This window comes from Ursus arctos, chromosome X (assembly GCF_023065955.2).
Source record: "Ursus arctos isolate Adak ecotype North America chromosome X, UrsArc2.0, whole genome shotgun sequence".
NCBI lineage: Eukaryota > Metazoa > Chordata > Mammalia > Carnivora > Ursidae > Ursus > Ursus arctos.
Window position 1 is genome coordinate 17,202,638 of NC_079873.1, and position 27,504 is coordinate 17,230,141.

At 36.8% G+C, this 27,504-nt stretch overlaps 1 protein-coding gene and 1 long non-coding RNA gene across 6 annotated transcripts in view; one reads left to right on the forward strand and one right to left on the reverse strand.

Annotated features, from left to right (window-relative positions):
- The window catches only part of LOC123000139 (uncharacterized), a 68,592-nt gene extending 41,166 nt beyond the window's left edge, over nucleotides 1–27,426 (reverse strand). Inside the window, exons 1-2 of one of the 2 annotated variants that reach the window (XR_006407910.3) lie at nucleotides 26,925–27,426; nucleotides 25,054–25,242 (exon numbers count right to left, since the gene is read on the reverse strand). This is a non-coding gene — a long non-coding RNA (uncharacterized LOC123000139). Of the gene's footprint in view, nucleotides 1–25,053 lie in introns of both variants that reach the window. The other variant, XR_006407909.3, reaches the window with a different exon arrangement.
- CNKSR2 (connector enhancer of kinase suppressor of Ras 2) overlaps nucleotides 1–27,504 on the forward strand; it is a 251,661-nt gene that overhangs the window by 218,804 nt on the left and 5,353 nt on the right. The window lies entirely within an intron of this gene.

The following is a 27,504-nucleotide window of genomic DNA, read 5'->3' on the forward strand; positions in this document are numbered from 1 at the left end:
CAATAAATTTTTTGTATTTATGTAACTTATGTAGATTTTACGCATATTTGGATTTAGGCAATGAGGGCAATTTATAATACTTAAATAGTGAATTAAGCGTGGCAAGCCTCGGTAAATAACATTTACCTGACTACGTGCCCTAACTTTGTTCAGTTTCAGCTATTGAGTTGAACCATTTGAATTACTGTTTTTGTAGGTCAAAATGATGAAATATCAGCAATTTTATGCGTTTCAACATAATACATTAGCCATATCCTAGGAGCTAAAATAGAAGTGTCCCTCACTTTATATTCTTATCACTCACTGTTCCTTTCCTTTTTGACTTTGGACATTTGGGAACTCAAAAGATACCTTCTATTCCAAATAACAATAACTTTATATCTGTTTACTGAAGTATGTGTTTATAGATGCCATGCGGGTCTCAGTTCACATATTTTCCCCTCAGAGAGTTCGACCCTGACAACCCAGTCTGACCCAGAAGACCCCTCACCACCATAACCACCACCATTCATTCTCTGATGTATTACCCTGTTTTATACTCTTCACAACTTTATCACTCCGAGTATAATATCAAATACTGTTCACTGATTGATTTCCTATCTCCACCCACCAGAATACAAGTTTCTGAAGAGCAGGGATTTTGTTCCTGTTTTGTACACCCAGTGACTAAAATGATATATGGCCCATACTAGGCCAGACACTAGAATGAATGAATGAATGAATGAATGAGTGAATGAATAAATAATAGCTAACCCCTTTTGTCCCCAATTCTTTTCCATTTGATTATGTAATAGTTAAAGCTGAAATTAATGTTTTATCCATCATGTGACATAAAACAGGAATAAAACCATTGCAAAATTCTTCACGTTGGGTATTCTGTAAAGAGAAGGAGAGTACTGCACATTCAGGGTACCCTCTTCATGCTGGACACCACAAAGCTGGGATGCGAGTAACTAGAATCACTGCTCTTTTTGTTAATGGCTCATTTAGAGTCCCCTTCTCTGCTATTGAATCCATACTTTCCTGATTTAATCCCATTTCAAAGATGAAGGCCACATCTTGTGATATGACATGTGAGAGAACCAGTTCATGGCTGGAAACCGGATCTGCCAGCTCCCCTGGACAGTGGTTTTCCTCCTAAAATCTGCTCTCTGCACAAGGAAGCCAGGCTCCCTGGGTGGATGAAGCCACCTGGCTTCGTCCTGTTTCCTTTGTAAAACGTATCGAAATTGCAACTTGTACTTGAGTGAAAACTGGTAGCCCTGCATCCGCCAGGAAAATAATCTCAGGAATGTTACTAAACCAGGAAGCCAGATTGAAATGGCAAAAGAATGAATGCTACAGAGTCACACCAGATGTGGGCGGGTAAGAACTAAAGTTCACATAAAAGAATGACAACCCTCGCCAGTGTAGGTGAGACAAGTTAGAATGGACAGTTTGTTTTACCAAGCAAGTTGATTAGGTTCAGCCTTAGTTTTACTTGCTACTGTTTTCACACATCACGCCATTAATAGTGTATTGTCAGTTTCTCAAGTGGAGTAATTTCTAGCTTATTTTATGAGAACCTGTCCTAAGTTCAGCCTCCTTTCACCTTGGTCACCCTTACCAGAGAAAGCAGAAGATGCTAAATGCTTCCCTTTCTTCCCTCTGCGTATGATATCTACCTCCTGTGCTTACCAACTGTGGGAAGATGGTAGATTAAGACATAATAGGATTGCACCAAAAAACGTAGCTTGGAAGTTTCTCAGTTTCCCCGTGTTTTTCTTTTATTGTTTTAATTGAAAAGTAATAACTTATTTATTGCTAAATAAATAAAACAATGGTGAAAATAAAAAACAACCCTCTCTCCTTCTCACTCTCTAGAGGGAACTTATGTTCAAAGTTCAGTTTTTAAAAACTAATTCTTGTAGGAATTTGTTTTCTTCATGTATCTTTTTCCTGTCACCCCATGTGAGTAGGGAGGTGAGGTATAGTTTAGCTGGTTTTCAGGTAGTTTTTCCTCAGAAATTCTTTTGATATGACCGTAGTTTATAATAGAAGCAACAGTCTTGTGAGATAAGTTCCATACCGCCTCAGAACCCAGCCCCAATCCCAGCATGTCACCCTAGAAAATGCAGCAGTTACCTGTTGACCTTTTCAAAAACAATGGGAGGCGAAATGTGAGAAGAAAGAAATGACAATGGCCGTACGTGCGCACTTAACACCCTCTGATAAACACCCCCAGCCTCATATCAGAAGCTCATTGCCTACTTGCCTAATACCTTGGTGCCAGGGGACTTTGCCCAGCCTTCTTAAGGAAGGTCTTCCAGTAATGTCATCTTATCCCGAAGCTCTGCACTGAAGACAGCTAAGCCAAAGAGCCAGCTAAAAAGCATAGCAAGTCTAGCCTCCAAAAACTGGAATTGAGAACTCAGAGCTGGGCTTCAGAACCACTGTGCCTGGTGGTGAGAGTTTACCTGTAGCTTTTGGTTTTAAGTTATAAAACACTAGCCCTTCTCCTAAACCATCTTCCTATTTTTTCCAGTGTTCTCACTAGCTCCGTTCTTCTGGCCCTTTTTATGTTAGGCCATAGGCACATCTTAGTGCTAATAGTTGGCCTTTAATAGCTCTATCTATTATACTCTGAAACTTGTCCTTTAATGGAAAAATACTCTTACTATGTCATTTGATAAGGGAAAAGTGCCTATTACTATATATTTTAAATGCAAAAGTGACAGTTCGTCATAAAAAGTTTAATATTTAAACTTCATGCTTGATAACTTCTAGAAGGTTCTTACCTCAGGAATGTAATATGACAATTTCATATGCATGTGTTTCTATTACAAGCACAAAGTATGCCAATGAAATCAACTTCCTGAGTTATTTCACAAAAATTGTAGAATACTTGAAAATAAGGATGACAGTTATTAAACTCATGGATTCAGTTCAGAGCTACAAATTCTTTAACTTTCTTAGTCATGGATCCCCTAACATGTCATTATCTAGATTTAGCTTACTAAAATGTAAACTAAGCCTCCATCTGGTTCTTTTGGTTTGCTGCATCAATATGTAGTCTAATTAGTTCTAAGCATGTATTCATTTATTCATGTTCATTTATTTGACATTTATTGTTTATTTACTATACACCAGATACTATCTTAACAGTATATCTTCCATAGCTCTTCATAAACCTACTTAAAACAAAAATTTGTGAATTATTTTCAAGAAATAAGAAAGGTCTTTCTTTCTGATAACATGGAACAGAGCAAATAGTTTAAAATATGCAGCATCTTTATTATCTTGTGCCAGTCATTTTCCCAAGTAACCAATTAATAATATTATAAAAATGATTCTTTGAGAGATGGCACAAATTCTGTGTTCATTTTAAGGTCCTTATCACTTATGCAAAATTGATAAAACTGGTTAGAATCAGATGAGATCACTTTTAGAGCTATTTCTGCTTTGACTCACTCCTTAAACATTATGGTTGGAGAAAATGCATTCTGGTTGCTCAGCTATACTGATGAACACAAACCAGATGTTTAACAATCTTCATTGATTTGTACTATGCAACTGGGAAGCATCTTCTCAGTCATCAAAGGAATATTGATCTATGGTCAGTATAATATTACAGTGGCCCTAATACTATACTGGCATAGTAATATACTGACCATAGATTAATATTCCTCTTTCATGATTGAGAAGAGGCTTCCTAATTTTACAGCACAACTAACATGGAGTTTAATTATCAGAAAAACCTACTAATGTTAGCAGAGTGCCAAATACAGAAAATGATACTGTATTTTGATTATCTATTTTAGGGAAACTTGAACCTTAGCATTTTAAAGTTTTTCACTTTCTTCCACATTTATAATCCATAATCTTCCACGATGTTGAATGTGATATTTTCATTGTGCTATTTCTTTTTTGGTAAATCATTCGTCGAATATTTTTACTTCATGCCTAAGATCTGTTCATTTAAGACCTCTAAATCTTCTCATCCACGACTTTATTGGCTTCTTTAGCCATAATTTTTTCCTTAAATTATTGTTGTGCTTGTTGTTGGCCTAATTTAGAGTCTATTCTGTAAGTTAGAAAATGGAAATTTTAAAACAGTCATTTACTGTAGGATTCTTGGTGAGAGAAAATAGCCCACAAATTGGTATCACTGAACTTACACTTTATACGTTTTACCTTGAGCATCTCTGCTGTTTTCTCCTTGTTCTTTAACAATGCCAACACGGGTTTTTTCATGCCTTCTCTAAAAAGAACAGGGAGGAGGGCAGCCTGGAATGACTGTGGATTTAATACAACCCTTCTGCCAGCTCTGACAGTAAGCCCCACCCCTCACTTTGTGCTCGATCGTCGGCTTCCACCTTGTGTACTTGCAGGGCAGCCATCTCTTGATTTAGCATCCTGGGTTCTGAGGCTCTTTTATTAACCTAATTAGAAGGAGCTTTGCCCCAGCGCTGGAGGTAGGAAAGATGTTTACCATTCCAAAAATAATTCTGTACAAATGCTGAACATCTTTGCTGAAAAATTGAGTGAAAAGTTTGGCTTAACTTTGAATGCTTCTTTAAATGTATAACACCTTGGTGGGGTTTTTTTGGGTATGTGCTACAGCGAATAGTGTCTCTCTGGTTAATACTGTAGAACCCATTTTAAATGCTTTATATTAAGGTAAAGAATTCATTTAATAGATAAATTGTTTTTTACTGGAGAAAAGGAGTATGACATGTGCCATGCTGTATGTAAATATGCAGAATAATTAGCCATCTCGACATAGAACTTAGACTTTTAAATATTCATTTTCCCACTTAATACAAAAATACTCTTTATACACTTGAAAAATACTATTGAGACTCTGCTTGAATATTTCAGGCACTCAGAGCTTACTGCCCCCAGGCAGGGCAACTCATGTGGGACAGCTCTAATTAAAAATTCTCCCTTGTATTGATACGAAAGCTGACCTTCTATAAATTTTCCACTCATGGATCTTGACATTACAACTTAGAAAAACCACGGAGCAGGTATGTAAATGGCTGGCGTGGAAGAGGGCTAAGATAGTCTCTGAAGTTTCAGAGGGCATAGTAGGTGGAAGGTACAGAGGGGCTTTTTGATTGAAATGAGGGGGAAACATTTCAGTGGTTGCACTTGCCCATGAATAGAATAACTGGTCTTGTCAGTTTAGTGGGCTCCCCATTACTCAGTGTTTAAGAGTGGGCTGAGTAACCAGCTACCAGTCAGGGTTTCTCAAGCTAGTTGGGACACTTGAACCTGATGGCGTCTTCCAACTCTAAAGTTTCATGGATCTCTTCAGCTTTTGCTCTCACCACAGTGCCCTGTACATTGTACATGTCCAAAACTATACAGTGGAATTTTGTTACCTAACACATTTCGTGTTATCTCATCTCTGAAATGAATGTATCTAAGCACCTTAACTTTATGACATGAGTTCTAGATAACTCACTGTCCTGGTGACCTTCATCTGTATGCCCTGTTTCTTTTTAGTGTCCCCACACCAAGTGTATTGGAACAATTACAGTACTTTATTCATAAGGATATCATGCGAAATTTCATCATGTGAAGGACATGCTCACTGCCCTTGGCTTTCCTCTTGTCTCCCAAGCTAGAGATACTGTACAGAAAGGAAAAGCCAGTTTAAAATGCTTCATTTGTATTGAATCCACATTGGTCCTTCAGTTGAAATTAAAAAATGAAACTCTTCCCAACCATATTCTATTCTAAAATGTTTCCATGTATCTACATCAGATTTATCATTTCGTTCTCTGTAGAACCCATGCTGGGTTTGGTTTGTTTGGATAAGAGAATCCTCTTCAAGCAGTAAGTCTTGAGGGATTCTGAGAGTGGCCCTAAGATAATTTCCAAAAAGTTTGTTCAGTTCCTAAAATTTTTCTGCTGGTTCAAAGAGACCACAAAGTGGATCTTAGTAGTCCCTTACCTCCAGAAGCACTTCGTTTTAAATTTCCTAGTATGAAGACTTTTCTCCATGCAGGAAAAGCCTAAAATATTTTTGAAGCCATATGTTTCTACTTTCTTGTGTCATTTATTTTTCTTTAAAAAATTTAAAAAAAAACCCAACTCTGTCTCTGGTTTTTTCAGAAGCCTCAGCTGAACATTTGCCTTCCTGACACTCTTCTTAGTAGGAATCAGTATTACTGTCTCTTTGTTCATTTCTAGTAGCCTCTTCCTACCTTGACTTCAGCTGCATCTTCTTTCCCACTCTTATTGGGGCAATTTACATTTGTATTGCTGGAGTTTCATTTTTTTAAACTACTGACCATTGAAAACTAGTATTTGTCCAAAGTTTTAAAATACTATTTGCTATCATCTAGGGTCTGTATTTGACTGTGTATTTTCTCTCCTCACCACTAGAAAAACAAAAACAAGTGGCGTCTGGGTGGCTCAGTCGGTTAAGTGTCTGTCTTCGGCTCAAGTCATGATCTCAGGGTCCTGGGATCAAGCCCTGTTCAGTGGGGAATCTGCTTCTCCCCCTCCCTCTGCCCCTGCTCATTCTCTTTCTCTCTCTCTCTCAAATAAATAAATAAAATCTTTTTTAAAAAAAAGAAAGAAAAAGAAAACCCTAAATTCTAGGGCTTCTTCTGGTCCCCAGCACGTCTGGAGTACCACTTAGTTCTTCCCTGTGGTTCTGTGTCAGATCCCAAATACATTTTACTCATGTCTTTATATTTTTGATTCATGAAATTATCAGGGTTTTAATACATGCAGCAATTATTTACATCTATTAATCTCATTTTAATACATTCCTCTTATAGTTAGTATATTGGTGACAAGCAAAAATATTAGAGCTTATATTATATCATTTTGTGTTTTTTTCCTCTTCAGAAAGTTTCATAGATACTGACTCGACAGCTTTTATTCTGCAAATAAGGGGGAAAGTGGATATAAAAATCAGGTGACCTCATTACAACCATTTGCAACATTTTTATCCTTTGTTCTTACATCCCTCAATCGATACCAGAATGTGTCAAGATAGAGTATTAGAACCATACAGACCTTGGCTGTCTACAGACCTTGATTGTCTACAAAAGTTAGTAAGAGTAAGGAAATAAGAATACCAGAGATTTCTACTAATTTATTGTTTTAGACCAGAGTCCTATCCCTGATCAGCCAATATTTCTTAGTCAACTGCATTCAGTGTTTCCTAAGAATTATCATTTCTACACTGTAACGTAACTCACATCACCTATAGCTTCAAATTATAGAAACAAGTTGCATTCACACCTCTTCATGTTAAGCCCTTTTTATAAAACAATAATGTCTTGGTAGTAAGAAACTATACTATCAGTCTCTGCTCTAAAAAGATTATGGGACGACATTTGAATATTTCTGTTTATTAGATTACTTACTATAATGGTCCAGTGCTAGATATGTGCTGCCTGTGTATAAAGGACAAGGCTATTTCTTGAAGATGATCTCTCTGTTATGGTTTTTAGAGAATACATGGTAAGATTTTATAATGTGTGATTTAATTAAAAGTAACGTTGAGTTCCATTGTCCATGTTCCTTGAGATTTTCATACAAAGCTAGTGCTGTATCTCTCCCAACTGAATAATTAACATAGCTGATGGTAAAAACTAACAAACTAGATTTAGCCCTTCAAAAATTACATGGCTATAGTTCATTGAGCATGTGTGTATTAAACAAGTTTTATAGCCTGTACTTCATTGTTATGGAACCAAGACTAAATAAATACTAAATACAACTATTTTAGGGATTTATAGCTTACGAAATACTGTGTATACTGTTGGAAGAAGAAAGAGATAGTGTCCAAGAACTGGTTATGGATTAATTGTAATATGGAGAATGAAAAAGAGAATGGAATAACTATTCCATAATTCCAGCCAGAATTTAGCAATTCCACCTATTAATCTGAATAGTGAGTTTATAAATAACTTTCAGGTTTTTAGAGTTTAATAAATATACCCCAACAGTGATAATGAGAAAGCCAAATTACATGAGTGACCCACTGTTAAACATCAGTAATATTTCCACTAGTGACATCAAATCACAGTCTTCAATTTATGAAATGTGTAAGGAAGTTCTACGCATTACTGGTATTCAGAAATATCTTTTTAGTGCATTGAGATGATTGACAACAAACCAGGAGCTTTAAGCCAGTTTACCTATTTTCACAAAATGCAGAGCTAGTCTATTTCACTGTGTGTCTTAAGTCTAAAAAAAAGAAAAGAAAAATGAAGGAAAAAAGACAGAATGCAGTTTGTTTTACCTGACGGTCATCAAAAACCTACGAAAACGGGGCTTGGTTAACATCCTAAAGGTGAATCATAAAAGCAGTTATAAACCAGATGTTTTTAACACAGCATATATCTGACCAATGAGTAAAAACTCCAGAACACTTTATTATATTTGCAGTTGAGCTTAGCAGAGTTAAAATGATGAGTATTGTGCCTATAAAGTTATAATTCTTATGGCTAAAGAGTGGGAGCAATCTGGAGTCCTTTTCTGTTATAAAAAGGAATAGACTGCCCTTGAGTTTCCAATCATGACTTGTTCCATTGGTTTCCAACTTAAGTAGAATTATGATGTATTAATAATTTCTTTACCTAACCAAGCTTTTATTCTATCCATTGCTCAGTTTCAAAAATCAGAGGTTGTCTGTATCTGACATGCTTGTATATTACCTCCAATAGTTCATAATTCAGGTAGTTATTGCCCAATTAAATGAAAGTGTGAGTGATATAAGCCATTAGGTTTGAGAAAGGTAGAATACTAATTCCTATGTTATAGTTGTCTCTAATGAGTGACTGACTCTTTAGAAAAACCACTTAATTGATCCAGTGATATAAGAAATCAGGTATTTTTAGTGATTAGAGAATGCTTATTTAGAATTAAGGTGATCTCAATCCAGCTTTCAAAGATTATTAAAATAAAAGCATGTTATATTCTAGAAGTTAAAAAGGAATGAATAAGTGGGCAAATCACTCAAATCTTTGGGTAAATTTCGGCTACTCTTTTTCTGTTAAATTCTCAATATTTTATGGAAATACCAAGATGAATAGGTATGTAATATGGCATCTTAAAATGGTGAAATAGTAACAAATGGTTATGTCATAATAGTATCCATTTTTTTCTGATCCCTCTGGTACAGAAACGTAGCCATTCAAAATCTTCTTCAAGACTAAATTTTAGACGTAGCAGTAAACCTATATCAAGCTCTTTGGCTGCAACCCCTTGCAATATCTCCTCAGTGTAGCAAGGTGATGAGATTTTTTTTTTTTTGCAGTAGTTCCTTCTAATCAGCCTCTGTAAACAGACAACTAGAGAGTATAGTTGTAGCTGTATTTATAATTAAAAACTCAGTCTTAGTAAGATTCTGACTCACCTCATCTACTCCTAATATGAATGACATGTGAATAACCTGACAATCTAGGTCATTTAAAGAAAATTCCCTTTAGCAGTGGCTAGACTATCACTTCATGTAAGGTCTAGTTCATTCTTTCTTGACACAACAGTGCCATAAATAACATTATTTGACCTCAATGACCTATCTTCCTAAGGTTCTCTCCTCTGCCACATAGTTCACATCAAAGACTCAATGTAGATCTTCTTACTAAAATTGAAAATCTAGCGAGGTAAAGCACCTTGCCCAGTTGTTCAGTAGAGCTCTTTATTCAGTGTTCAGTTTACATCTCATATTCTTAGACATTAAATTAAAATGCATTTTAGTGATATAATTCAATTCAAGTAATTTATGGAACAGCTGCAATGTTCTGAGTACTCACTCTGCTAAGTGCTGGAAAAACAATGATATTTTTTAAAATCACTTAATCAATGTTTGTCATCTAATGGGAGAGAAAAACATCCAAATGTAACAGTATAACATGTTAAGTGTTTTAAAAGGTAAACATGTTCAGTTCCACAAAAACACTTAAGAAGTCTTGATTATTTCTACCCTGTGAAATAAGGCAAGGCTTCACAAAGGCTGGATAAGTAAAATTTCACCAAAAGGAAGAGAAAAGGGGGGGGTGCATTCTACGTGGAAAAAAAAAAGTAGCATCAGCAAGGGCAGAAATGGGAAAAATAGTTTGGAGAAATATGGCGTGTATATAGATAAGTAGAAATGAGATAAAAATCTATGCTAGAACTAGAATATGAAGGCCCTGGTATTCCATACTCAGAAGTTTGGATTGTATCAAAAAAAAAAAAAAAACATGATGGAGAGCCTATGGAGCTCTCATTAGGAAGATGACATAATCAGATGTAAGTTTCAGCAAGGTCACTCTGGTGGCCGTGTAGAAGATGTATTGCTGTGGGAGAATACAAGTGATAGGGTTAGAAAATTTATTTCAAGTTAGAAAATTATTTCAGCAGTTCAGATGAGAGAAGCAAATGTGGAGGCAAAAAGCTATCTGCTAATGGAAAATCAACAAGTAGAGAGTAAGGCTTGAAGACTCTAATGGAAGTTTAGAGCACCCCCCAATGGGGAACTGGAAATTGAGCTAACCAAGCACTAATAAGAGGTCCACCAAGTAGCCCTGAATGACCAAAAATCAGAAAACAAATTTAGAATGGTGCCAGTCAGCATGGATATACAATTTTCTCCAGAATTGCTTAGTGGTCAGGCAGGAGTAAGAAAGCAGATGGTTGGTTATTGGAAAGTGTATGCGTAGTGCGTTTTTGAGAGGGTGAGGGAATTGAGGAGTCTTGTCAGAGTAGTCCAGGTTGGATAAGGAAGTGAATTCAGGAGGGGGCTGTGTTCTTGAGATCAAAGATTAGACATAGTGGAAGAGACAGAAGGAGAGGAGACTGGAATCAGGGAGAGCTGTAATAGTTCAGAGGTGACATGGTTCACCATGATGACAAGCTGAAATGTGTGATGTTTTTGGATTTGACAGCAAGAACCAACACAGAGGACACTTATTTCAAAACAGTTTTCAATATCTCACTTTTATGTTTGCATCTTGAAGAAAAAATACTTAGAATCCTTTTCCACGTTAGCATTTAAAGTTAGCTATCTAATTGCAAGAGGGAAATACCCATTGATGTGGGAAATAAATCCCATATATATGAATACGATTTATTACATATTTCAGTTATTTAGTGAAATATAGTCAATGAACATAACTTGAATTATAAGGAAGTGAAAACTGAAGAGGTTTTAACTTGCTACCTCAACTCTAAAGTCAGTCTCAATTAACCTGGTTCATTCAGGTTTGCAACATCATTAACAGATCAGTCTTTCAATAAAATAATTTTAAAGATGATATCAAGGACACTCTGAATGGAATGACTGAATACCATGTATTTGTCCTTTACTTTCACTGGTGTCTCAGGAAAACTCTTTTTTCCTTCCTGTGAACTATAGCTGTCTGTTGAATGAAAGACATTTTAGTGATTTATTGTTTCTATAAAGGTATGCTACATAGTCTAGGCTTGAAATACAATCTGGGAAGCCAGGCATGCCTTAAATCTGAATCTTTCATTCCTTTCCCATGAAGAGAGAGAAGATATTTTTCCACATGGAAAAAACACTAATCTGTAGTCTGGTGCATCTCGTTTAAATCTCGTATGTTTATTGAATGGCAATCTATCCAAATAATAGCTAACTTTTTTCAATGAGCGCTTACTACTAGCTAGTGTCCTTGCATAATATAACTCATTGAATCCTTATGACAACCCTAAGAAGTAAATACTGTGACCTCATCATCTAGATGAGGAAACAGTTTAAAGAATGTAATCCAGGACTCTCCACTAGTGAGCGGCAGAGCTGAGATTCAGGCTAAGACATCCTGACAGCAGAGTGAATGCTCTCAACCTCTTATTGTCCCTGAACAAATATATCACTTTAATTCAGGTTAAAATTTAGCAAAATGTTTACTTTTTCAGTATATGTATACACATACATATATATGTATTAGACCTATATAAAAGAAACTAAAATATTTGGGTTTAATTACAGCAGGTCAAGATCACCATTAATATGCTCCATCAAGTATAGCAAAAGGCTGCACACCACTTTACCTTTTATTACCAACAACTGTAATCTGTGTACTTCCAATTTTAACTTATCAGAAGCCAAAAATCATGTACCTTGACATCTGTCGACAGTGAAACAGTTCCACCCCCCGAGTCAAAACTCTTTTTTCTTATTTTAAAGTTTGACAGGATTCCTTTCACAGCTCATTTGTGCCAAAATTGGGTTGGGATATTAGGAAAAAAATAACTGCTTGCAGAGAATTAAGTCTTGAGACCAATTTGAAAAGTATCTCACGTGGCAGCCCAAGTTTATTGCAGTTTTTCCTTCCCAGTTCCCCTTTATCCATCTTCATCAAAGCAATCTAAATATTTCTGTCTTTCTTTTAAATCAACTGAAGGATATTCTTATTTATTTTCTAATCTTCTGGTGGAGGTAGGGAGTGGAACGAGAGCCACAGATTTAGGACTACAGATGGGAGATCCACTGATCTTCCCAGTTCCTCTTCACAGATGCCAAGTCTGAGGTATTGTGGGTTACTTGGTTTTCTCTCATGATAAAACATTATTTCCTATCACCTCTTACAAATCCAAAAAGTCAATTCACATGCCTTGCAAGGAACTATTAACAAATGCAACATTCACACCTTCATCTGTTTCCAACTTCTAATTTCTCACTTGTACTACGCAGTAGGCAGTATGAAATGAAAATTCATTACCAAAGTGAACTCTAGTGAAAATCTCACAGTTTCTGCATATTCTTTTAAAATATTATATGTAGACACACTTTACAAAGTGGAAAGCAAAATAGAAATGTGTTGGTATCACACTCCTTGTTATTACCAAGCTAACAAGCTAAATTGATTTGCCTTCAGAATGTTTACACTAAAGTGAAGAAGAGTAAAAGTTGTTCAGGGCGATTTCTTAGGATTTTTTAAAAAGGAATTCTAATTAGATTATATGAATTTTGTAAAAACAATAGTGCCTCTATTAAACTCATAGATCCTATCTAAGAAAACCAAATTCAGAACTACTGAATAAATTACTACTTTGAACCCAGAACTGGCTTTTGTTTTAACATTTTAGTAGTTAACTGGTGTGGGTATCCGTAACCCACATTCCTTAGCAGATTGCCATGGCAACTCCTGAGGTATAGTACCAGAACACTGAAGCTTCAGGCTTTGTCAACGCTAAATACAGAAGCTGCATTTGATTTCAGCTTGTCTGTTTCTATGGGGAGCAATGTACCACAGTTCTTTACACTTCCCAGGCTTACTTTTCATAACCATGGAGACCAGATCTGCCCACACAACCAAGATCCGAAACCATTCCTGGTATGGCTAAAACTAAGGCCTTGGGAACCAAGGCCTTCTATAACTAAAGTGCATTGTTTTGTTAAAGAAGAGTTCCTGCTTCTGCTTTTGAAGTATATTGATTTTCCACAAAGAGAAAACAGGCTTTCTAGTCCTATGCTGAAGATTTACAATAAGGAGAAAGAAAATGTCATTATGACATTTTCCTTGGTCAGGTTCTGGTTTTGTGTATATTTATGGTATACACTCTACATAGTTAATTACTACAGAGTAATGTTTCATTTCAAATTATGACAGTGTTACCTAATAGTAAACACATTTAATGTACACTGTATGGTGGTTTTAAAATGCTGCTTTTAATTTTAGTGTGGGATTGTGTCGCTTTGTTTCTAAATCCAGTGTTGGTGTCTTTTAAATTAGTTCTTCACTTGCTCACAATAAAATCTGTGTGAGAAAAGTTTTTCTGGAAATTTGATCATAACTATACATGGATTTAACAAGAAAGGATTAGTGTAATTTATCACTATAAATCCAAATATGGCACATCCAGATAGAGCTGATGAATTACCTGTACACCTGTTAGTCTGATGTATTCTTGTTTTCAGTTTTTCAATTTTATCTTACTGTGGTAGTAATGTGGACATATATGCGTGCGTGCATGCGTGTGTACAGCAGTATCACAAAAAGGGCTGAAGTTCTGCAAAGTTTTTTAATGCTCATCCTTGTTAAGGAGATACTAATTACACCATAGCTGCCATCATTGGAATCTCTGCTCCACACCCCCCACCCAGTGGCACCAGTCAAAAGAGAATCCCAAATTCACCCCTTGATTTGCACATCCTTACAAATTCATATCTTTAATTTGATGGTTTTTTTTTTTTTACCCCAGAGAAGGTAGCACGGATCCTTATTTTAATGTTAATACACTAAATAGGAATTTTTTTAAAGCTTGGCCTCGATGAAATATGGATTGTCCTTAAATTTTTCAGGGTATTATGAATAATTATAAAGTTGCTATGAATTAATTAATTTACAAGTAGAAAACAAATTTATTAATAATTGGATTTTTGTTTTGTTCACTTGCAGGAAGTTAGCAATTCATTGCTATATTTGAGTACAAATTAAGTTGTATGATACAGAGAACCTTCCAACATTTCCAACATTTGAATTTTGCAAAATGAGCTATCACCCTAATGAAGTCCCTGTATGATTCTAGTTTTCTGTAATTACACTGATGAGTGTGAAATTCAACATGAGATGCTAAATGTTAAACACGGATATAGCTGGAAACCTTTTGCAGTAGCTATAAAGGCATTTGTATTTGTCCATAAAAACATTGAGAGTCAGCATATCTCTAACTCTTTAATAAAACTTATTTTCTTTAAAAGGGCAGGCTATATAATTTTGTCAGGAAGGAAAAAAATGAAACTCCTATATAACAGGGCATTTTTAAAAAGTATTCTTCATGTGTTCTTAGATTCTATATTTTTCCATCCCAAATGCAAGATGAGTTTGCTGATCCAAAATGTAATAAACAATAAGTTCAAGACAACTAAGATTAAGTCTGAATACTTAATATTCTAACTTCTGAGTTTTTTGCTAAGACGGATGACTGTGCTAACTTGTTTACATCCATGCTGTATTTCTAAGAAACATGATTTTATAGTGATTTTTACCAAAATAACATTTCTTCTTATCATGTATGCAATAAATTTTGAGTACCTAAAAAGGTAATAATTTGAATATCATAATATGCAGAAGACTTTAACAGTGGGGATTTATGAGAACTGTTTATGGTGTAATTACTTTAGATTGAAAAATAAGAGAGAATAAGAAAATATTGATTAAGGTGGGAGATTAGATGTGTAACAGATTCGAGGTAGAGAAAAATAGGAATTCTGATAAGTAACTGTTATGATACAATTTTAGGTTCTTACAAACATCTCTTGAATTTCCTCTTTGATCGTTCTTGACACTTGTTTTGCTGGGAAAGTCATTTTTGGTTGTCCTTATTGCTACAAAATTTAGTTGGCGCACAATGCCCCTAAAGCAGTTCCTCCTTGCCAGTGACGTTAATGAGGAAATGATTCCAAATATCAGGCTGGTATGCCAAGGAGGTCAGTAACAAGGCATTAACATTTAGAAGTTACTGAAGAGGGAAAATATATATTGCAACTATTTCTAATATTGTAAGCTCATCCAGAAAAAAGTAAGCAGAAGTCCATTTTGAGCTTCTGCAATCATAAACAATGTTACATCATGAAAGAAGATAATGTCTTTAAATTTTTAACATAAAAATTACTCCTTTTCTTACTCTACTCCCAACACACACACACACACACACACACACACACACACACACCCTACACATGCTTTGATGTACTCTTGTTGAAAATAATTTACTATTTCACTCACTTTTGCAGATCAATACCTCTTTTTCCCCTCAGTCTCAGGGGATATCATTATACTGGAACTGACACTGAATGATGTTTCTTAAAAAGTAATCCTACCGATAATAAGATGGCAGTACTCGGAGGCTAGTGTATGAGTTTAGTATGAGAATAAGAATAGGGTGGACTCTGGGGCCCCTGGGTGGCTCAGTCAGTTAAGCATCTGCCTTGAGCTCAGGTCATGATCTCAGGGTCCTGGGGTGGAGCCACGAGTGGACTGACTGCTTAGCGGGGAGTCTGCTTCTCCCTCTGCCTCTGCCCCTCCCCCCACTTGAGCTCTCTCATGCTCTCTCTCTCTCTTGCTCGCTCTGGTGCTCTCTCTCAAATAGATAAATAAAATCTTTAAAAAAAAAGAACAGGGTGGACTCTGTAAAGCCTAAGCTCACAAAGATCTTTGTTACTGCTAATTTGAAAAATATATATGTCTTCATTTATTCTGGATCTAATTTTCAAGAATTAAGTTGTGCCATTGATTGTCTAGTAACTAAAGAAACTTAGACAATAGTACAATTTGCATAGCAACCAAATTTATCAATCACAGGTCATGTTTGCTGATCAGCACTTTGGCAAAGGATATAGAGCCAAGTCCTTTGTGTACTTTGAGTAAATTCTGACGGAGTGAACATACTGAACGTATCTTTACAGCCCCCATTCCCCAGGTACAGATACGCTTACCTGTTATTCCATCAAAATGTCCAATTTGGAGCATTCAAGTCAAGTGTGACAGGCAAATCAAATAGGTTGGGTCATGGAAGTATAATCAGTGTTCTGAAGACATTTTTAGCACTCAGTCACACAAGCAGTTCAGGTTTAGATGCGACTGGAGCTGCCTTTTAGAGAGCTTATCAGGTAGCAAAGAGAATGTCATAAAAGGGTTAGGAAGTATCATAGAGGAACCCACTGAGAGAAATAGGCAAGAAACCAATTGAGATGTATTTGGTCTCGGTTTGCCTTTTTATTTTGGCAGACCAGATGTAGTAACGGATGAAATGTGTCAGTATCGTTTACCCGTTCACCCCATTGGCAGTTCTCATCAGTGAGTTATTTCACACCAATTATCATCCAGAGTGAATATGATGCATTTAATTATATCCTTTTACTATAACCACATAAGGTTGTGGTAGAGGTTGAAAATTCTCATAAATTGGGGCTCCTGGCTGGCTCAGTTGGAAAAGCATGCAACTCTTGATCTCCAGGTTGTGAGTCCAAGCCCCACAGTGGGTGTAGAGATTACTGAAATGAACTTTAAAAAAAAACAAAAAGAAAATTCTCATAAATTAAAAATGTGCGTAGGGGTGCCTGGGTGGCACAGTTGGTTGAACCTCAGACTCTTGGTTTCAGCTCAGGTGGTGATCTCAGTCGTGGGATCGAGCCCCGCATGGAGCTCTGCAGTTAGCATGGAGTCTGCTTGAGATTCTTTCTCCCTCTCCCTCTGCCCCTCTCTCTCTAAAATAAATAAAGAGGAGGGCATGTGTTGTGATGAGCACCAGGTGTTATACGCAACTAATGAACCATTGAACACTACATCAAAAAATTAATGATGATGATACTTTTATTTTCTGTATATTCCAAATGTATTTAATCAATTAAAATTAATATGTCCATACAACATGTTATTAATGTAATTATATATTATGATTACATATAATATACATTAGGGTAATTGTATAATTATAGTCATATAATTGAGTTTAAATATGTGTGTGTATATATATATTTGTATTTAATAAAGTAGAGCTTAACTGATAATCCTTAACTATAAAATTTTAAGACAGAAATGGAGAAAGGGTCGTGCAACTATGCCATGAACTCTTTTGAAATCAGACTATCATCTTTGTATATTTATCCCTAACATTTGGTATAGTATACATACCCATAGGCACCCATTAAATCCTCACTGAATAATGCAGGTCTATAAAAATGAACTCCTCCCATTTTCTTTTTTTCAGGGTGGGGAGGGGCAGAGGAAGAGGGAGAGAGAGAATTTTTAGCAGGCTCCACCCCCAGCACGGAGCCCAACACAGGGCTCGATCTCACAACCCTGAGATCATGACCTGAGCCGAAATCAAGAGTCAGACACTTAACTGACTGAACCAGGGTGGCTCCACCCGCTGCTCTCATTTTCTATCTTAAAGTCTGATTGGTGATATTTAGGATAATAATATAATGTGGCCAAATTCCAGGGTACATTTTTCTGAAATATCTATAGACACTTCATTGAAAATAAACTGGTGGCAAATTGAATTAAAATAGCAAGTACTTCTGTGACTGTTAACTATAAAAGACCTCTTCAACTGTTGCTAATATATGTTATATTTAGAGAGTACTTTGGATGTGCCTTTATTTCAGATAGTGGATTTTAATGCAGGTAGAAAAAACCAGAATGGGTGGTATACTCGTAATAACTAATTAAGTCCTAAATGCACTCTAATGTCATAGTATAGCAATAGGTACATTAAGATGAGATACTACTTTCATAAGGAAATACTCTATCTCCTGAGAATTATACACAAAGGATAGAACTGTGATTTAGCAATTTAGAGGAACATTCTAATTACCTGGAAACAGTATTTCTTATCTGTTTTGCCTGAGGCTAGGTTTATCAAATATTTTATTTTACCTGGAATTGCTAATTAAAGATCTCCATAAGTGCTTTACGAATAAGAACAAACTATATTATGTTTTACTATTTATCACTATTTATAAAAGAATACTTTGCCATGAAAAGTTTACTTCTCATTCATAAAATAAAAATAAACACTTTCCAGTTCCTTCCCCCTATGATATTAAATAAAAAATAAGCAAACAATTTTTTTACATGTGATATCCTGTCTTTTTTAACTTAAACCTTTACAAGAAAATAGGCCCTCACGATTTGGATACTACTCAAGCCACAATTAACAAGTCTCGAAGATTCTGAACCAAGAAGGTCTATCAGCCCACTCTTTCAATACTGACGCTGAGGCAAATATCACCGATTATCAATCAATTCATGGTGTTAGATATTCCTCTTTTTCAAAAAGAAAAACCTAAATCTGAATACACATTTAAAAGGTGAGGCTCCAGATGATAATGCTAAACAAGTTTGGTTTTTTTTGGTTTTTTTAAGCACAAAAGAAACGGTTCTATTCTCCCCGGAGCTCCACAGTGTTGCTTGGATGTCTGCTCTTGGTGACCTTTTGTTATCTGCAAGCAGCTGAAGACCAGTAATCAGTGGCCTTGCCCTTAACTTTGCCCTCAATCTCACTGATAATGGAGTAGATGGAGCCAAATTTTCTCTTAGAACTCATAAGTAGGAATTTTTGAAAGTGCTCTCCAGCTTAAGCACTTCTAATTTCCATTTTCCCCGTGTTTTCTTTTCTTTCATTCATTAAGAAAAAGATTTTTGTCACCTATTTTGAATTTAAATTTAATCATTCTCTTGCAAATGTTTGTGCCTATGTCCTTACCCTATAATCTAATTCTCAGGCATTGAAGGCTCATCAGCTCTTCCTCGAAGGCACACTATTAGAAGGGTGATTACATTTCTAAAACTTATGTTTCTAGAATCTCTATTTCTGCTTATTATCTGAATGGTTCTTAGTGGGGAGATTTTTTAATTTATAAAACAAAAAGGGGGAAAAAATCCTCCTCAACAGTTGCTATGTGGACCTAGTCTGTGAAGAGCTTTCATAGGAAGTGGAACCAGACTGGAATAAGTTATCTTATACATGACTCAACGTGGTATTACCTCTGGGTTCACCTTTCAGATCTCAAGGGCTTTAGTAACAGGGAAACAGGATCTGTTTCTTTTTATCCAGCTGGGCTGGTGGCCTCACAACTGGAAGTTTCAGTGATGAGTGGAAGTTCAATAAATATTTGTTAAGTAATATGTCAAACAGAAACATGACTGATTTTCTTGAGGCAGCAGAGTACGTTGCTGTTGTTTCAAAATGTAATTGGTTAAAAGCTTGCTAAATAGTGAAGTTTATTTTAATAGCAGGAAGTAGGGAATATTTTTATAGGTAGGATACTGGCCAAAAGAAAGCAAAACCATCAAGAGCCCTATAACTTAAGGTGTTTTTTTTTTTTTAAGCAACATGTAATTTCCACCTGTTTTTTTCAAAAAAGGAGTAAAATTAGTTTCACCATAATAAATTAGTTTTAACTGGTTTGGCTATTGTGACTATTGGGGGATAAATGAAGCTGCAAAGAAGAAGAGTAGAAATAGGGAGCAAGAGAAAGCCTGGCGAAAGTACAAAGGGAGAGAAAAGGAGAGGGTGTTGAGAACCGGAAAGGGACGTGAAAAAGTTAAAAGACACATAGAAGTATGAGATTCCCGGACGTCCAAGGTAGGCTTTCATGGAACAGTATCATTTACGAAGCGGGTTGGTTCGCGTTCTGGAGATTTCATGTAGATTAGCCACATGCTAGTCCCCGTCAGAGCTGCCCCGCCTACCTGCCGGGGCTACTCTTCCTAGAGATTCAGTTAATTCTGGGGGCTTGAGCCTGGAGGTATCTTTGTAGCCGTTCCGTTTGCCTCAAAAATAGAGGAACTATTTAACACTACCTAAAAATAAAGCTTTAAAGAATTTATTCAAGCAGTTTACCAAGGCCTCTTTTATCTTGCTGTATTCTCTGTAGACCAAGATATTTGCATCCAGTTCCTCAGCAGAAAACCTTGAAATTGCGTGAGCTGTGACACACAGTGCTATACTTACAGAACTTACAAACTACTTGTTTCTGTGGCACAAAATTGCCGTCAGTCCAGCCGGCCCTAGCCACAGTGTTAGCCCATCCCCATGTGCCTGGCCCAAAGCTGGGTCGCAAACTGCGATGGGCACAAGATTCAGCAGGTTTGCTTGCTTTAAATGCAGATTCCTGAGTTCCAGGCCCAGAAATTCTGATCCAGTAGATTAGAGGTAGGGCCCCGAAATCTGTGCTTAACAAGCAAACCTCCACCCTGGCGATTTGGTGGCCAGCGTCCGGACGGCTGCTTGAATAAACCCCTTTCCCTAAGGAGTTCTGTGCCCTTGTGCTAATCTGTGCAGACTGGGAGCTAGTTGTGCCCATTAGAAGCAGCCATCCGCCCTCCACCATCCTGCACTCTGGCAAGGTGCTGCACGGAGAAGGGGTTTGCGGCATCTCAGAGTGGAATTCAGCAATCTTATAGAAACGGTATCACAAATGTAACTAAATGCGACTTAATTCTCAGGGTTCTTGTTTGGGTTCAGTATGGGTTAAGTGCACTAGATAGAAATCAAGCCCCTCGTGTAATATTGTTTCTGAGGGGAAAAGAAGGATGTGTTGAAAACAACTTACAAAATGTTTGAATTTAGACAAATTAGGAAGAGTTTAAATTTAGAAACAACCTTGTGCCCAAGGTAGATTGCCTCTGATTTTGCTGTTTGAAACTCCATGACCTCCTGAAACAAAGTGGTAGGAGGCAGAGCTAGCATTCCAGGACTATCATTTTCTAAAATGCCATATTATCTTTTCTTTCATTTGACCTACCTATGATTACTTAATGTTTAGCCTCTTTTCTGCAAAAGAAGGATATGATATGATAAACAAAAATTAGTTCTGCTGATTTCTGAACTACACTGTGTCCTGTTATCTAGATACTGGGCTATGGGCAACATGCACCCTTCCATTTTCTAAGGGAGGTGGTAATGAACAATATGCTTTCTCTGTTGCCTCTCCTACTTTGTTCCTTCTTGATATAACTCAAAAAAGGATGCCACAGGCTGTTGGAGATAAAAATCTGCCTCAGGCTGGAAAGAAAAAATATGGCTGATATGTGCCTGATGACAATATTTGGATTCCCCCAAACCCAAAATAAAATGAACTTAAAGAGATTACGGTTTCTTTTATCTCGATTGTTCTTTGTTGCCCAGGTCATTCAGAAATTTTGGTCTCTTGTTTCTTAGTTCTTTGCCATATGGCTTACGCTCAGGTGTAAAGTCACCATTTCATCATGTTTACCCTGTGAGGGCTTTTCATCTTTCTCCACTTTGTATTGGTCGGCATGCGGCCTCCTCATCCGAGCCATACTAGCTGGGCTCTCTGTCTCACTGATCAACACATGGTAGCATATGGACCAGGGCAGTTAGGTAGAAGGCAGACCAGGAAATTTTTCCTCATGCTTCTTGATTGGGTGAATTCGAGGAAAGATCTCCTATAGAAATACAGTTTCATTTTCTTGAAAGACTGATCATTTTACAAGTGTACAGAGAATACGTTTACCATAAACTTCTCTGATTGGAATTACAGATGTGCATATGCAAGCATAGAAGTGGGAAAAATGTATCTGCGCTGTGTATTATTTTGTATACATAAGGTTGGCATTTCCAAATAACCGAGCATAGAACAAAAATTGTCCCGTTTATGGCCAAGTAGACTTGCATGCCAACAGAAAGACATGATGGTATTAAAACCATATGCAATTCTAGCCATTTTTTTCCCTTTTCTCTTCATGGGTATTGCATGATGGTATTTCGAATACAAATACTAATGTGCTTTGGAAATAATGGCACTCGCAGGTCTTTCATCATATTGTATCACTGCTTTATCATATTAGGCTAATACACTGCGAGAGTTGGTAGAACCTCTCCATGCCAAATCGGATCCACTTCTGTTGGCACTCAACCCATTGGACTCACAGATTGATAAGCTAATGTTTAGAGAATTTAGATCGGAGAGAGTCGGCACGGCGCAGACTCAACATCAACCTCTTGCAAGCAACTAAAATGGCCTCGTCCTTGCTGTTTATAACAGAAAACTGACTTTTAAAAAGCTTAGATCATCAAGTGTTTTGGATTGGGGGCCTCCCTAAAGGGATATTAAGAGGGGCAGGCCACTCTTAAGAAGAATGCAAGCTTCCTACACTGGGACTAGCATAAGATCAAAGCCCATCAAGCTGGAGCGCAGTGACAGAAAACTGCCGTTTCTGTGGGAGAACGGAAGGGGAAGGGTACTGACTGGGGAAGGGCTGTGTGTGGTGACGCCTCAGTTGTGTTCTCCTGACACCAGGAAAGGAGAGGGATCAGCTCCGATAACTAGAAAACCCTGGCTATTTAATGGACTCTTTGGTGGCCTCTTTAAGGCAAAGCAGAGGAAGCAAATTCTGTGTATTAAGTGTATTTTGCATTTTTAAAACTTGACGTGCTGTATTGTACTAAACTAAGTGTAATCTATTAAGGCAAGGTGTACATACCCTGCTCTGAAATTTACTATGTTTATTCTATTATCAAGTGTATTCAGGTGCAAACAGAGACTGCTTTCGGTGACACTAATGAAGAAAATCCCTCATGCCAGGCTTTATTAGATTCCTCAGCTAAAATTCTAACTTTCTCCTTATTTCTTGGCACTTGTATACAAATGGTGTTGCCTCATAGGACAGGCATGAGCTATTCTTTTTCTGTAAAATTTTCCGAATCTATAGGCTGTGGTTCTCACTTTTGAAAAAGTATTTTGTCTGGATGTCTTTCAAACTAGCTTCAGATATTATTTAATACTATGTAACTGGGTCCCCTATGGCTCAATATTGCTTATTTTTCTTCTGTAGTGGATGTGAACTTTCCTTAATTTAGTTGGATTAAGACACTCTGTAATAATTTCAATGCTAATCAATGGATATTTCATACTGTGCAATGAACAAATAATTTAACATTGTATTTGGAAATGTTTTTTCTCCTTCCTGTCGCGGCAGTGTGTGGTACTGCATAATGTGAATACCTGTAAAAATATAAATTACTTAAAAATAAACATATGACCAGTTGGTATCAAATCTTTTTAGATAGCTAAATAATTTGCTAAGTATGCTTGATAGTAAATATCTTTCCAAAGAGAAGTAATCTCTGCTTCTTTCTCACAAATGGAATTTGTGTTGTGAATAAAAATCACATTGATCTGCCTTACAATTGCCTCTGTGCTCTACCCATTTTAATGTGTTTTTAAAGTATATATGAAAATGATGGTTGTGGTATTTAGAAATCCATTGAAAAGCTCTTTGTTGGCATTTAATATTAGTGGGATTTTTTTGGGTCATTCTCTCTAAGTCATAGTAAAGTATTATGATAAGAAGAGTTTTCATTTTTTCTCGTTAAGGCATATGCTGACTCCACATTCATTTTTGAATATAATCATGTCTTAGCTTTGGTTTTAAACTGTCCTCTTTATGAGTTCCTGCCTGAGAGTCAGGTGCTTTGACCTTCATGTCTCTACTAGTTAAATTTTTTGAATTCTATGGGCAAATCTAGAATCTGTCATTTATGTTTGTGATTGTCCTTCAAAGAACCTTCCCTGTGGATCAATAAATCAATGCCAAGGACACCAAGACTTTGCCATCTGAACTATTCCTCATCAAAACTCCTGTAGTGCCCTGAAAATTCAACCACGCTCTTATTTATGGCATTAAACCACACAATTTGGCAGAAATTACATGCTCAGAGAATGAAGTGTAGAATAAACTTCAGTTCTGCCTCTTTGTCACATCTTGTTGGAAGTAAGCTTTCCTGTTGTGCAGAAGGGATTGACTGACACTAATATGGGCTGTACTTAATTTTGATGAAGCACAAGGTCATTCTTAACAGGGATGGGCTTCACATGTTCTTCTTTAAAAAGGATCCACTCAAGCTGTTCTTTTAAAAGAAAGGTATTTTCTCACTTGAAATCAGTTTTTCATCAGTATTTTGCCTAAAAGATGTAAATTACTTTTAATTATGAAAAAGGGTGGTTGAGTACAGAGCAACGAGTAAAAGCCAGCTCTTAAAATCTTCTCCTTTTTTTTTTCTGCTATAACAAACTGCCTTCCCTCCAGTTCTACAATGCTAGGCACAGCTATTGACTTATATAAAAGCATGAATTAAGAGATCTAATATTTAATTATAAGACAATTCAAATTATAGCGTAAAGTCCTGAATACATAATCGTCTTCAGCATAAAACCGAGAAACATTAAACCTGTCTACATGGAATCCATTAAAAGTTTAATTGTCACCTTACATATAAATAAGTTGTTTATTATGGCATGCTAGTAAATTAGTATTCACAGAAACCAGTCCTGTGTCTCAATGCAAATGTTAATTGCCCTTCCTGACAAGAATAGTGCTCCACGGTACGTGATGCCCTCAACCCGGAAGCCTCAGAGCCCCCTGCGGCTGCACTTGAGCAAATGCCTCTCACATCTGACTGGTGACTAATGCTTCTATGTCCAGCCTGCTCTCCCACTTGTGACTTAGCTTTTCCCAGCCTTCTGTGCTCATCACCCAGCGGTGTTGTGGAAGGGACTGTTTCCACGAGGACATCATTGTCCAATTTTAAAAGGGCACAGTTCCCTTCCAAAACATGTACCAGAAACGATGATCCGTTGTTGGCTTGGTTCTTCAAGAGCCCCATTGGTACACGCATCGCGTTTTGTTTTGTTTTCATTTTCTCCTCTCCAACATTGTCATTGCAGGGGCAGGGAAACAGGGGACACCAGAAGGAAATTTTAGGTCTCCAAGTTCGTATTCTGCTCTCCTTCGTGTTCACCAAAGAAACCTGAACGAAATCACACAATAAACTGTCATAAAAATTACACAGTCACAGGATAGGGAGCCTTCTCTGGAGTACTTCATGTATAAAGTAGAGGAAACCATCACTCGCTTTAAATGTTGGGTGCAAAAGGCACTGTGCCCAGGAGAAGAATGGGAAATGCAAATGAGAGGGAGGCATATTCTGCTCAGGGAAAGTCACAGTCTCCGTGTCGGTACAGATGGGGCCATTAAGGTACAGGAGGAAAAAACATTAGCATTTCTCCTTAGGTTTCATAACTCGTCCTTTCGAATTTATTTTCTGTGTCTGTTTCATAGCGTGCATATCTATTAATATACAGTAATACATGTATGTAAGTTATCAACAATAGAAGTGTTTTAACTGGTAAAAGATGCACAATCAAAAAAGTTTGGAAACCACCAAGCATGAATGTAGGGAAATACGTCAACTAAAGACCTTTTAGTATCTGAGATGCATTATCATCTGCTAATAAGCCATTCGCAAGAAAGTTGCAACGAACTACGTATTGTGTTGTGTTACCTAATGTTTTTCCTTGAGCTTTTTTTTTTATCACCACCCGGAAGTCATGTGCAACCTGAAACAACTGGACAGTGAATCGTCGTGATACCACATTCCTAGAGTCACGATATTTCATAGTGTAGTTAGAGTACAAATGAGACAACAGAGGGTCTTCTTTCACCCCTGCCAAGTAGGACACAGCCAGAAATGACCCCCCCACCCCGCAACACAGAATACAAGTTAATCCATCAGTAACTTCATTGTGATCCTCAAATCTATCAGCCAATGAAATTTTATATCGGAAAGAGAACTTTGTATGTTCACTTTGCTTTAATAAAATTGGAAGAGTATGTCATCTGATACAGGACTAATTTACACACTGTAAACATAAATAAAATTTGGGAGGGAATTTATTCCTGCACAGACCCAGAATTCCTGAGTAAATTGGATACAAATTAAAATTTCATTGTGGCAGCGATACACATCCTCATTAGGAATTACAGAAGGTTCCTAAGAAGGTTCCTATATACGTCCTGTGGTTTGCATGTGGTCTTCTACACTTTGCCAACTTTCAGAAAACATTCTTTCAAATTGCAAAAGAGCTGGCGCTCCGCCAGTGCTCCAAATGGCTGAACTGGTACATTGTAGGAAAGTCAATTGGGAAGCAGAACTCGACAACTGCTCGCCTCATCTTCCAAAACAAGCCTCTTCTAGAAGAAAAGCCGAAGTTTAAAAAAGAGAAACCAGAAGAGAAGTGAGGAGACAAAGAAGAAGAGGGCAAAAAGAGAAGAAAATAAAGGTGCTTTCATATTCTCAGTTGCAACAGTAGCCCCAGTTGACTTAATTGGTATTCTTCTGAGACAAAAAAATCAAGGAAACAAATTGAAAATTATAAAAGAAAATAAAGGTCTGTTTTTGTCTTGAATGTTGAGTTCTGTGTTGTTTTGACTGTTGAGCACAGTGAATCAGATTTATAACGTGACTTTGCTCTTCACCCCCGTCCTTTGGAAATAAAAGGACTCTTTGTCTAGTCTTAAAATGTTAAGTAATTGGTGGCATTTTGTGGTAGCCTGGCATCTCAATCCCTCATCCTTTCTCATCCCACTACTGTGTCTTGTGGTGTTGCATATGTGTATGATGTGTATGGATTGGGGTGGGGAGAGCCTTACTTATCTCTAGTAGGAGCCGCACTATTCCATTAATATACTTGGAAATGTTTCTGTGTTCCGTCTCATTGTGATTCCTTGTTCAAATGTGCTGCCCAGAGATAAATCTATACTGAATTCTTCTTAACAGCTGTCAAACCAGATTCTTCGCAGAATTGTGTTGTCCTTTAACGGCAAGAAGGGGGAAAAAACTTTCCATTGGTATTTATTTAATAGCTGTGTGTGTCACTTTTTAATATTAAATCTTTACTTATCCTTCTTAAAGTAGAACCACATTGAAATTTTACAAAAAAAGTCAGTCCCCTAGCCCAGTATTCCGCAAACTTTAAGAACTGGGGAGAAAGAAAACTGGATAAGAATGTTTTTAAACAAAATATACACTCCATATGGTGTTAGGTAGTTATCTTAAAATAAAAATTTACTATATAAAATATAAAAATACTTCTGCCTCCCTTAAATCCTAAAACTAAATTCTGAATCCATTTTTTTCTTCCCATTCTTTCAAGAACTGATAAGCTACTAATCCATTAGGCCACCTCATACATTAACCACTGTAATTCATCACTTAGGCCTCCCACCCTCC